A 13,376-nucleotide genomic window follows, 5' to 3' on the forward strand; every position below is an offset into this window, starting at 1 on the left:
GGGAAAGGGTTTTATTCAAAGTATTTTCTTATGCCAAAGAAGGACAGAGGGTGGAGACCAATCTTAGATCTAAGACAACTGAACATATTTGTAAAGTCTCTAAAGTTCTGGATGGTGACTCTGGCAGCTATAAACCCTTTTCTAGAGGCAGGAGATTGTTTTTTGACCCCCATCCTACAGGACACCTATTTCCATATAGCAACACATCCTTCACACAGGAGATAGCTGCACTCTTCTTCATCCTTCTACTTCATTCCATGACTCAAAGAGGAATTAAACCTGAATTGGGTCTTCAATATTTGCATAAGCAAAGATGATGATGCAATTAAAAATTATACCTGTAACTGCACTGCTTAAAATCTAACTCTTACTATAATTTGACATTGTTGTACAATATTTGCTGCATTTATTTTACCTCCAAATCAGATAACAAATACTCAGTTCACGTTGCTGTATATAAAGGAGGCAGGTAGATTATTTCTTTTCAAAAGTGACTGTTTGCTTCATGTCTCCGTTGTGTTGCAGTTACATTATTTGTGTTTCAACTAAAATATTTTTGTATCTGAATATGGTATGTGTAGAAGGTGATTTGTTCTGTTTAAAACTGTTGTAATACTTAAAAAACACCCTGTTTTGACATATAGTACCAGATCAATTCCTAATCTAAAATATGTGTTATTTTAATGTAATACAGTGTAATAGTGCTTCTCAAACTGTGGCCTGGAATACATTTCCAATGGTCCACGGAGTTGCTTCTGTCAAAACAGTGAAGCTGTCTGCCAATTTCCAAAAAGAAGCACTTTCTGATATTTGTAACTGAATTCAAGACTCTCTAAAAGTTTTTATAGGCATTGGTGACTTTGTTCAGTGTCATTTAACATGTGTTTCTTTGGTGGAAATTCATCCACAAACAATTTTGGCCAAAATTATGGGAGTGGCAAACACAGGAAGACAGAACCAAATTGCCAAGTGACTTGGAGTGATTAGTGCAGTGGAGGTAGTTGGCAATGAGAAGAAAGGCAGTGCTAATAGCTGCAAATCTTATGCACAGGGAGAGGAAATAACTATATTTGGTAGATACAAAAGCAACTCCCCCATTTTATTAAAATGTATATGTTTTCATATTATCTTACTATCCTAATATCACTTTTTAATGTAACCAATGTTATACTTGCTCCAGGCAACGTGAGGGATTAGGATTGGATGGAAAATAGTCCATGAGAAGATTTTTATTTAAGAATTTTACTATAGCTATTTATTTTTTATACAGCCAGAATTTTATAATGTGGGCACACATTAAAATAAGATAACATGCCAATTAAAGCGAAGTTAAAAACTGCTAGTAGACATAGAATCTGGATATCAGTTGGGATGTTCAAGCTCAAGATGAGACTGAATAACTTACAAGGGTTAAAGTATGGTCTTTGTCACCACTACATACAAATATATACAGTGTATACTAGAAAAATACAGTCCTGTATAGTAAATAAATATAACATCATATGAATATGTGCCCTCGTTTGTCTCATTTATATAATAGCCAGACATACAATTCTAAGAACTAGATATGTTGATGAATATTACTCCTGGGGCATTCTGCACCAAAAAAATTAAAAATTCTGAACACAATATTTTAAAATTCTGCAAATTTTATTTGTCAAAATAATACTACATAATCACACCAGTTTCAGTTATTTTGGTAATTTATTTCAAGATACCTGTTAGTAAGTATGTCTGTAACAATACAGACACACAAAACAATTCTCCCAGGAGTAGAGAGTTAAAGAAACCCCTATGACAACCCAGGTCCTGTTTCTCTGCATCCTTCTTCCCCCACAGGGCCCAGCCAGGGGATCAGATATCCACAACACATCCCTCCAGAGCCCAGCCATGGGGGCCTCCCCAGCAAAATACACCCAAACCCTCTTGTCCCCCACACCCTGAGCCCAGCCACAGGGTCTCCCTTTGCCTAGTTACCTGCACACCTTCCTCCCCAGAGCCCAGGGATCCAGAGGGAGAAACATCCTGAAGCTCGGTCCCAGGCTTGCACAGAGTTTCCTGTGCACTACCCTCTCCTTCCCTCAGGGCATGCTGGGAACTGCACCTGACAGGAACCCTCTAGCTCCCTCCTCTTCCCCTCCCCCCAGCCTTGTCTTCTATGTGACAGCTGGGATCTGCTGGGTCCAGCAGCCCCTATAGCGACCAGTAGCTCCACAACCCATTTCTCTGGGAGAATGGAAATTTCACAGGCACAACATTAATTTCTGCAAAATTCTGCATTGCGCAGTGGCACTGAATTCCCCTAGGAGTAGTATATGTCTGCATATTTTGTAAAATGAGGGCCAAGTCTTACACACCAAAGCATTGTAACTTATTTTACAAGGTACACACTGCTGCACTCACATTTATCTGACAGCAGTGCTTAGATTTAAGGGCCTGACTTTTAAAACAGCCCTCCCATTTTGCAAACACAATTGTGAACAAATATAAATACTCCTATATAGACATCTAACTACCTGAATGTACTTAAAATCAGATACATATTTATAAGCCTGCAAAATTATGCCCTCATTTCATATTGTGTGAAATATGGGAATTGAAGGTAAGCATCTTTTGAAAAAACAGGTCCTAAATCTCCATTTTAAGGGCCCAGTTTCTCCCAAACTATAAAATTTGGAATTAACTATGATGGTCTGTTTTTTTCTCACTGTATGGGCCAAACACAGCTCCTTGGATGTGAAAAGCAATTTGAATCCCATAAGGTGTCCCCTTAGGATTCTCTACTCATTGAACACATCCTGCCTACCCAGTGGCAGAGTTATATTCTCTCTCCCAGCCTACAGTACTGGGAAATGATGTCAGAGATGTACACATGGTGTACAGTACACAGTACCTATCCCTGAAGTCAAAGGTGGTTTCTTTCCAGATAACTCTGGGGCATCTGAAAATTCCTTAAAGGAGCAGCATTCTTCAGGGACATATCCAAAATGGCGGTGTCAGATGGAGAAAAGAGGAGTGGGCCTAACTGGATTTTTCACCCATAACCAAGCAGCCCCAGGATAGGGAAGTCAGAGATCTTTCTAGTGACTCTTATATCCCTTCCTAGATATAACACAGTCCCAGTCACAGTCCTTCTGCAGTAACCTCTGTGGTCCAAGAATTGGGAATGGGGTACCAAAATCCAGGGACTATAAGCTCCCCACCAACCCTTGCCCAAGCAGATTCATGGCACCCAACTGCGGAGTGCTTCCACCTTCATCAAATCAGAGCCAAATAATCATCAGCATTGGTCAGCCTGGTGAGGAAACAGCATACACAGCAGTAAGGAGTTAACTTGACTCTGGTTGTTAAAGACAGTATCAGGATTTGTCTCTGTTGTGCACTAGGTTATTTCTACTATCTATAAGAGGAATTGCCTAAAGAGCTATATCTGCCCTTCAGTTTGCACTCACAGCCCCCATTGAAATTAATGAGACTACTCAGGGCAGTGTATAGCCCTGAGTGAAGAGTTTAGACCCCCCAAGTACAGCATTCATTAGTATTCTGCTGTTGCTCAGAAAATGCAGGCCTAATGTTTATGATGATGGATCCCCAAATGGGGCATGGTTTAATGAAAGTGGGAGGATTTAGCAAAGTGCATAAATTCTTTGTATGCTACTGTCTGAAACAGACTGATCCTGAGCCAGTCTAGTGAGCATAAGTTACAGCTGGCTTTTGCTGGAATATTTTATGCTCTTGACCCTCCTCAGTTGTGTAGCCAGTAGGGAGTTGTCAGGCTACATGTGTTTTTAAACTTCTTTCAGCTAAACCAGAGCTCCAAAGGCAAAATATACCACTCAAGGATATCATGTGGAGTTGTGACACTCCCTGGAGGGCTTGGGTCCATAAACCAATGAATGGATTACATTGAGTCATAAATGTAGTATTTTCATCCATGACAGATATAATCTTGAGCCTGTATTTTTCATGTTACTTAACTCTTTGAGAACATAATGTGTGACAGAACAGATACGGATAGAAATTTTGTATAAAGCATATTGCAATAAATATCAGTCAAGTATGCTTTATTCCTCGACCGTACATGTTTTGAGAAGTTAACAGGCACAGCTGGGATATAAGAAATGGAAATGTTGTACATATTTCTTGGTCATAGATATACCCTTTCTCTCTCCCCATCCCCCTTCATTAGATCCCCAGCTACTCTTTTGTGATCATCTCTTAGAAATAGCCAAGTTGCTTGTTTCCATCTGCGCCTGGCCAGTGGTGGCAACCTTCTTTTTTCTGATAGACTTTTCTTCTGGACTTCACTATTATTATCCACACCATTATCACATCAATAGTACTGCAGTGTGTGCTACATGGGGGCACACAAGCAGAAACAGTAGCTGGTAGAAAGTAGTAACGATGAATATCATTGTATCTGACAGGAAATACATGGTGCCCATGCTCTGGGATCTCTATTGGCTGCCTATTGGTTTTCACACAAATTTTATCTTTTTTACCTACAAAACCCTAAATGGCCTGGGACTTGCTTACCTGAAAAATCAGTTTTCATACCCGTAGTGCTGTACTGCCAGAATAGCAATTACCAGAAGTGTTCAAGTTCAGCTCAGAGGGGCTGGAGACCCCTCTATGTAAAAGAGAGGGAAATGGTAGCAGGGCACTCACTGTCAGGGCTCCCTCAACTTTGGAACATATGTCCTCTCTTGGTGTGGAATAGCCTGGATCTGTTGACTTTTAGGACGTGCTGCACAGACCATCCGCTTGCTAGGGCTCTTGGGAAGGTCTGAGTGTATCAGTGGGATGGGCATTGGGATAGATTGGGCGGCTTTGAATTACTGGCTAGTTGAGTTGATTTAATTTTGTTTGTGGGTGGGAGAAAGGTTTGGCTACTGGATTATTCCTATGGCAATTATCATTCATTCTACACAATTGTCTGGATCCTAAAACGGTAGATTGTGTCTTGTTCATATTTGACTAGGTGCTGTTGTTTCTTATGAGGAGGAAGTGGAGATGTATCTATTTTGTGAAGGAGATGGAACTGGTGCTCCAGTGCTGTCAGCTATACTTGAACTCCTGGAAGCCCATTTGGTTTGGATTGGATAGCTAGAATGAGGCACATGCCATAAACTAAAGTACTTTGTCCATGCTTAGCCATATGGATTAAATACTAGCCATATTGGGCCTGGCTAGCCTAAACTTCAGAATATTAACACTGCCCACAACCAGATCCAGCAAAAGAGAGCAGAATGGAAGTTCTCTAGGAAATATTCAGAGACAGACAAAATCTTCCAATTAAGCAGTTACATTTTAAGGACAAAATTTGGTCTTTAGATCATTTTAAAAGGCTTTAAGGGGGGAAACTGGATTGTAGTTATTTCAGATATTAAATCGTGTTCCATAAAGTAGAGTAATGTTATTTTTTAAAATGCCGTTCCAGTTAAATCAAAGAGCTGGCATGTGTACACGAGGTCTGTGTTTGGTAGTTTTTTTTCCCTTTGTCATAAACCTTGTTGATTTAAAAAGTGAACAAAGATGAATCAGGTGGTAAATATATTCATGTAATCATTTTCATTAATAAGACATTATAAATAATAGAGGGAAGGTTTTAAGTGTATAATTTTCTGTAACACAATTGAGATTTTTCCACATCTTCAGCAGTAAGTTAATTAGAATCACCTGCATTTTCTTGGGCGGACACCAAATGGATTGCAAACAAAAACAGATTAAAATAGCTGTAGCTCATGGCATACAGATGACAAGATTCACAAAGAGGACAATCAGGCAATGAAAACCTCCTTTCTTTCAGATATTTTTAAAGGAAATTCAGCTCCTGTGATTCCTCTGTAAAAAGATGTTTATAAGTGTTTCACTGAAAGACTAGAATGGCTTTGTTTCTGATCCCATGATGAGTGAAAGAAATGTTTAAGAAAGATCACTTTACAGAGAGATTCAGAATGAAATGTGATGACTGTGATTCAAGCCAAGCCAAAAATTACAGCTCAGAATTAAAGGGGATGGACGTGGCTTGGGAATCTATTTTCCCACATTCCTTAATCTCAATCTTCCCAGCCAATGTTTAAGAGAAAATGCAGTGGAAAACAATGAGGTCACTTTGTTTAGCTACAAAAAATGAGGATAAAAAGATGGCAAGAATATGTATTAGTAGCAACTGCATTTTTACAGTCAACATACTGCATGCTTGATGTAACTTTGATGACACATTCTAAACAAATATCTTCAAAGTTTAGTTTTCTTGTTTGTCACAGTGAACCTTCTAAATAAGTTTTGCTGTTCCTGTACTAAAACTACAAACTTCGTGGACATTAAAAACAGTGCTATACAATTGAGGGGAAGATTAAGCAAACTTGATTTAGGTATTTAACTGTAACGCTGTATGATGATGAGATGAGTACTCATATTTTATACTGTTATTGACCTTATTCCATTGTACAAATATGTCTAAGTAAACAATCTGCCACCAAGTGATATGAAAAGGAACAAAGTAAATTACATGACACGTTTATGGACTGAAACACAAAAATAATATCAGTTCAAAGGAAAAGAATATTGACAACATTATTGAAATGGTATAGATTGCATACACACTCTTCATTACTTAATTCAGGTATTGCAATCATTCCCATTCGAGGATGTTCAATTATTGGGTTTCCTACCTTGATTTTTAAACATGAAGCAAGACATTTCGATGGTATCCTTGGTAGTGGGCAAGGAGTCTATAAAGAGAGGAAGAGAAGGGAGAATTATCTAGAACCGGAAAGTGAAAGCTTTCAAAAGTTCAAAGTTTACTAAATATTTCAAAAGTATATGCGCTAGTGTGTGCATGGTGGGAAGAGAGGAGGCACAAGCTAAAAACTGTTAAAATCCAGATCCAGACACCTGAGTTTTCTGTTGTGGATAAGTTTTGGAACAATTTCTCCACTGTCTGAAATACAGAGAGTTCTTCATCAGATTTCCATCTCCTTTTGTTCCATCTTTTATTTATCACTGCAAGGAAAATCTGACTCTCTCTTCATGTTGAAATGCTACTATATCTCTCTGATCATGTCAGACAACATTGATAAAATACACAATCATCTTCTTCACTTATATGTCTTTCAAGCAGAGTGACAAAGGCTTGTCTCATTTCCAGAAGTGTTTCACCAAACCCTCACACCAAGATCTACCTTTGGGATGCCTAGATGGCCAGTTGTTGTTGTTGGGTTGTTTGGGTTTTTTTTGTTTGTTTGTTTGTTTTGTTTTGTATTTCTTAATGTGAAATTTTCCTGGAGTTTGCATGATCTGTGTCAGCTATAGGACTGGGCCTATAAGATAACCCTATGCTGGCACAAAGTGACTGTAAAGCAGTATGACCACTCCACTCCTCAAGAAAGTCCCCTGGCATAAAGAGTCCCTGGTCAGTTTGGTCCTATACAGAGAATCAGAAGGCTGCTATGAAGTAGGGAAGCTCAGGAAAATATAGAGTTTGAAATTCAACAACTGAACATCTTTATTCAAAAGTCAAAATTTAGGATGGTTACACTAGAATCAATATTCCCCTTCTTACAGAAGGAAATGTGGTTCATGGCTCTCAACATGAAGGATGCCTATTTTCATGTAGATATTCCTCTTCCCCACAGAAAGTTTCCTCAGATACTGGTAGGTCAGGAACATGACCAGTTCAGAGTCCTTCCCTTTGGACTGGCAATAACACCCAGGGTATTCACAAAGGTTTTCTATGTGGTGGTAGCCTTAATGAGATGTCATGGCTACACAGTCTTCTCATACTTGGATGACTAGCTCCTAACTGGTCATTCCAACCAACCAACAAAGGTCAGCAACTTTGTTCCTGCTACATCTTTTAGCAGTGCAGGGTATCTGTGAACAAAGAAAAATCCTTTTTGAGCCCCACAAGGATGATAAACTTTATCAAAGCAATACTGGACTCAATGTCAGCAGGAGCTTTCCTTGCCACAGAAAGATATCAGTCAATGAGAAATCTGAGGACACAGGGTACTCAAACCAAAAACTATAGTCAAAGTACACCTTTCTCTACCAGGCCACATGATCTCGTGTACTTATGTGACATCATTCGCCAGACTTCATTTACCCTGCCGACAGGCCTGGCTCTGGTCTCTCTATACCCCAGACAGGAGCCACATGAACAGCAAAGTGACTGTACCCACCAAGGTCTTTGCCTCTCTCACATGGTGGTTGAACCCATAACGAGTGGGATTGGGAGTACGCTTCAACACTCCAACCCCCCAGTGTCACCGTAACAGACACATTCCTTCTGGGATGGGGTGCCCACCTAAATGACCACACCGTATATGGTTTTTGGATCACATGGAAGGCAAGGCTGCAAGTCAACCTACTGGAAGTGAGAGTGGTCCACCTGGCCTGCAGGGCATTGCTCCTACTCATACAACTTATCCAAATAATGTCAGATAATATTACCACTGTCTTTTAGATAAACAGTGTAGAACGAGATCCTTTCCCCTCTGCCTGCAAGCAGTCAGGCTTTGGAACTGATGCATCAGAAACCACATCACTATCAAAGCCACATATGTACCAGGTGTTCAGAATTCTCTAGTGGATAACCAAAGCAGGCACTTCTCTGCAGAGCATCAATGGGAAATACACTACTTGGTCCTGAGCGAAATATTCACTTCATGGGGAACACACCAGTGGGATCTCTTCAAGTCCCAAATGAACAGGAAACTTCCCCTGAACTGCTCCAGAGCAGTGATGGGCCACAACTCCCAGGGTAATAGTCTCCTGTTATCATGACCCCACCAACTCAGATATGACTTTCCTTTCCATCCATCTCCCCATCCATCATGACAGGACCAGAGTCATTCTTATAGCATGCAACTGGGGCAGACAGTTTTGGTTCCCAGAACTTCTGAGAACCCATCCTCCAATCAGGATCTGTCCCTTCCTGGATCTTCTAACTCAGCAAGACAGCAAAATCAGACACTCCAGTCCAGGCCCACTTCACCTCACAGTCTGTTTTTTGGATAGGCATCAGAACTAGAATACTCATGTTTGGAAGCTGTCCAAGCCATTCTTACTCAGATTAGGAAAGATTCAACTAGGAATGTCTATCTAGTTAAATGGAGATGTTTCTCTACCTGGGCACAGCACAATCAGTCTTCCTCAGGCTCTGCAGATGTCTCAGTCATTTTAGATTATCTTCTGTCACCGAAGAATTTGGATCTTTCCCTTAGTTTACTGAAAGTCATCTCACAGCAATCAGTGCTTTCTTCCTCCAGTGGAATTTTTAATCGCCCAACAACAGATTAGATTCCAGAAAGGCCTAGTCAAGACCTTTTCACTAGTGGTCAACCCTACACCTCAATGGGACCTCAATCTCATTGTGTCAATAGTCATAATATGAACCTTTGGCCAGATGCTGTATGACACAGCTTTCCATGAATGTTGTATTTTTAGTTGCTATTACTTTGACCAGAAGGGTAAGCGAGATGGGAAGGTTTCCCTTCCCTTTCATCCTAAATTCCTCCTTAAGGTAATTTCTGAATTCCATGTCAACCAATCTATCCACTTACCTGTTTTTTCCCCCCAAACTGCATGTTTCCATTGATGATTAAAGACTTAATTCCTTGGATGACAGACATGTCTTGGCATTCTATTTGGAAAGAACCAAACCAATCAGAAAATCACCAGGAATGTTTCTTGCTGTAGCAGAAAGGTCATAAGGCAAAGCAATATCTTCTCAGAGAAACTCAAAATGGATTTTTGGTTGCATCATAACATGCTATATTCCTCCCCAAGATGGGGTAAGGGCACACTGCAAGAGAGCACAAGCTGCTTCTGCAGCATCTCTACAGGAGGTACCAATACTGGATGTATGCAGAGCAGCTACCTGGAGTTTCATTCACACACTCACAAAACATTATGTGCTAATTCAGGCCTCTGCTACAGATATAGCTGTGGGGACTGCAGTTCTTCAAGCATCTTTACTGCCAGCATCCCCGCACCCACTCCAATCTGAATACTCCTTGTCAGTCACCCACATGTGAAATACACTTAGACACCAGCATTCAAAGAATAAATGGAAGTTCTTTGAGATGTGTGGCCCCTAGCTGTATTCCACTACCCACCTTCTGTCCCCTCTGCTTCAAATCCTATTGGATTTGTGGTAAGAAGAGGAACTGGAGAGATGTTGGCCAGCACTACATCTTATGCCCAGTTGTGCAGCCCAATGGACACTTGTTAAGAATCTCTGGACTCAGGTGTGCATGTATACCAACATATGGAATACATGTAGGAACCACCCATCTTGAATAACTTCTAGTTAGAGGTAAGTAACCTCCATTTTTAGTCACTAAAAAGCTTGTTTTATTTATTTTTATTTGTAACCAAGCCAGTCTCTTTTATTCTTTCTTAGTGTCACTTAATGTCTGTTCTTTGTTAATAAACTTATTCTTGATTTATTACAAAATCATCTCTATGCTGTGTATTAAAGTAACATGTGAGTCTTTAGCTAACCTAACAGGCTGATGTGTGCTGCCTTCAAAGAGAGAGAGCAAACTTAATAATTTCTGTGATTTTCCAGTGAGAGGGGCTGGACACTGGGAACTGGAGTTCATTGATTGTTACCTACAAGACAAGGTTTAGATTGGTAGAGTCTTGAAGTGTTTGCTGGCAAGGCAAACAGGCTGGTATGTCAGGGAACTGACACACAGCTTAGCAATAACAAAACTTTCCTTTTCTGAGGCAAAGAAGGTAACACAGTGGCTCACAGTTATAGGAGTCCTGTGCAGTACATCACAAACACGACAAATGCTTGATTACATAATAATTTTTTTTAGTTTTAAAACATATCTTCTTTCTGTTTATCGGGAAGCATACCAGGTTCATTGGAAATACAAGATTTTTACCCTGAACATAGCTGATTTTAAATGAAAATACTGCCCAAGGGATGCCTTTCGTCAAGTTTACATTTTACTTTGTTATACCCAGTACGATGCTTCTTTTCATATAACTACAAACAGGTCTCAATACCAGATCAATTTCAGTAAATAGTTATTGTTAAAAGTTTTGAGTGTTCATGTATAGGAAATTATCAAACACTCAGTAATAAAATATAATGGATTTTAAGATCTAGAAAAAGTGTATAAAAATAACTATTGAAGTTTTTTAAAAAACAATTGAATGAAACTCACAAAATATTAAGTTTTAAGATAACAGATAAGATCTATTGGATACTAAGATAATGAGTTGGCACCCATACTTTGTGCTATGATCTTAAAACTTAAGCACAATAAGGGGTTTCACTGGTATGAGACAGAGCAGGATTTTAGCCAGTGGATAGATATGACAACTCCTGTATTGGGGAGGGGGTAAACTAGCTCAGAAAACATAAGAACTTCTTCAGACATTTGCCTATTTCTATTACAGAATCCAAACTGAGTAATTTAGAAGTTCTGAAATATTGGGATTATATTTATATCCTCTGTAGTATTTTGTTATTGCTAATGCTCCTCTATACTTCCAAGTTCCAGCTGGGACTGCACTTGGAAGTGCAACAATAATGCAAGAAAGGCCATTTTTGCAATATTCCCAGCTCAGCTAGAAATAAAGAGCACCAGAAATGTTCTTTTGAGATCTTCAACCCACTTACACAAAGTAGTTCATATAACTTTGATGTTTATGTATCTGACCCAAACCTGTATTCTGTTCCCTTTTAGATTTGCCCATTACTAATACCAGTGTATCCTAATCTAAAACATATGACTGCTTTTAACAAGAGCATTGTTATACTCTGTCTATATTCTGGTAGCTAAATTCTGGAGTCAATCCTTATCCAATTTTTTTTTTCTGGAAAGCTTATAAGATTTATGGTGGGAATAGCTTGGGACAGCTGCATTGTTTCCACTGAGTTTTGACCACCATTTGGTCTGATAATACCTAATTGTGTGCCCATCCTATTCTAAGCTTCTTTAAAAAATACTTGTTACCCTCTGGGGAAAAGACCAGTTATTTTTCTCAATGATAAAAACCATTTTGAAACACAAGAAGGTCAGCACACGATGAACAAATAATCTGACTTTAATACAATGAATATTTTTTTCTGAATTGTTCTTTACCACTATACTTTAATGCCAGCACCAGATAGGACATTTTGAAAATACTTTTGTTTCATCTTGTATTTATAGCCTGCCGTGAAGAAACACTGACAGCAGAGCAGTGATGTTTTTATTCTTGATAAAGGTGCCCTTAAAAGTGATTTTCCTTGAAAATTTCTTCACACAATCAGAACATAAGAACCTTCTCTTTTAAAAAAAAATCACTTGGCCTAATTGGATTTCCAAAATAAGTAGTTTCCAGCTAGGATAATGTGGTAATGAAAAGGATGTCCAAATCCACCAATTTACATTGGTTTGGTTTAGCTTAACTTTCAGAGTTCTTGGAGCAGAAAGTTAATGACATGTGAACACTATAATTGGTGTAATATTCTCAGTTTTTTCTCTGTCTGCCATATTGTGTGTCCAAATGAAATGCTAATCAGACCTCCTTTCTGGACCCAAGTAAATTTATAACAATAATAATTTACTTATATGTTCCAGATCATTTTGCAAGATGTAATGTCCTCCAGTTTACTACAGAGGTTGTCATTTTCCCTTGATTCAGATCATTTAAATAGCATGATACCAAGGGGGCTAAGCTCTTCCAAATCGGTGCTACTAATGTGAGAGATTATTATCACATACAGAGCTCTCTATGTGGCTTTCACATGCTCTTATTCCATGTCCAGAAGGCTTGAGAACTGAGTCATGCTAGATTCAAATGGAAGTTAACATTTCTTTGTTTTTTTCCTTTACATTCTGGTTTAGATCAACTCACTATGCAGTTTAGTGGGATGCAATTCTCAATCTATGACCACAAGAGATCCACATTCTTAAACTGGCAACTACTCTGTTTGTCTTACTCCCCCACTTCCAAGAAGAGAGTGGGATTGTTGAGTTTTAAGATAGAGTTGCATTACTTAAGCATTTTAGTAACTTCCATTTGTTCGTATGTTATGTATCCTGTACATGGATAGTTTCCAAGTGTTCTTGATTACCGAATCCTTTTTTATTTCTCGTAGATAAACTTTCTCTTTAGCCCTCTATAACCAAAGGAGATCTTCCTGACATGAACCATCATTTTCAGTATTAGATTGCAGAGCTCCCACTGGTGAAGGGTAGACAATGAAATGGACTGATAAAAGACATGTATAACTGATATATATTATGGAATATTATTTCTTTTTCAAATAAATTGTTCAAGATAAACTGAAGCAAGATGTGTCTGCAGCAATATTTAAAACAAACAAACAAATCTGTAAGCAACTCAACTCAGTTAAGTTA

At 38.9% G+C, this 13,376-nt stretch overlaps 1 protein-coding gene across 7 annotated transcripts in view; it reads left to right on the forward strand.

Annotated features, from left to right (window-relative positions):
• The window catches only part of ARHGAP15 (Rho GTPase activating protein 15), a 463,932-nt gene that overhangs the window by 307,042 nt on the left and 143,514 nt on the right, over positions 1 to 13,376 (forward strand). The gene's annotated exons all lie outside the window — the stretch shown is intronic.

This window comes from Lepidochelys kempii, chromosome 11 (assembly GCF_965140285.1).
Source record: "Lepidochelys kempii isolate rLepKem1 chromosome 11, rLepKem1.hap1, whole genome shotgun sequence".
Lineage (NCBI taxonomy): Eukaryota > Metazoa > Chordata > Testudines > Cheloniidae > Lepidochelys > Lepidochelys kempii.